Here is a 564-nt window from a genome sequence, read left to right on the forward strand (position 1 = left end):
GGGCTGCATGCCCGGGAGGCGGCGGGGCCGGCCCCGCTCCCCTTCAGAGGCGGCGGCCGCCCCGCTCGGCGGGGCTGGGAGCGGGAGACATGCCCGCCCGGCTCCCGGGGACGGGTCGCCTCTCCTGGGCGGGGGCAGCCGCCACGCCGGTGCCTTCGGAGCGCCGCCGCCGCCGGGGTCCGCCGCGGGCAGCGGCCGGCGCTGGGGGCGCGGCGGGGAGGCTCTTCTGGCCGCCTCCCGGGGCAGACCCGGAAAGTTGTGCCGCCGTCTCCGACGCGCCGAGTTAATGTAGCAAGTGCAGCGCCGGGAGGACCCCCCTCCGGCGCTCCGCCCTTTCCCGGGACCGCTGCCCCCTCGCCAGCAGCAGCACCGGCCCCGCGCTGCCCACGGACATCCTCCCGCCGCCGCGGGCAGCCGGTGCCTTTATTGGCGAGGAGAGGTCCCTCGTGGAAAACACCTCCCCTCTCCGGATAATCGCGGGCGCTAATTCCTCCTCTCCGGCAACCTCGGAGAAAACAGGTTGCCGCGCGCAGCTTAGGGTGTTGAGGAGCTTTGCAAAACTCT

This window comes from Calidris pugnax, unplaced genomic scaffold, assembly GCF_001431845.1.
Source record: "Calidris pugnax isolate Ruff unplaced genomic scaffold, ASM143184v1 scaffold44, whole genome shotgun sequence".
Taxonomy (NCBI): domain Eukaryota; kingdom Metazoa; phylum Chordata; class Aves; order Charadriiformes; family Scolopacidae; genus Calidris; species Calidris pugnax.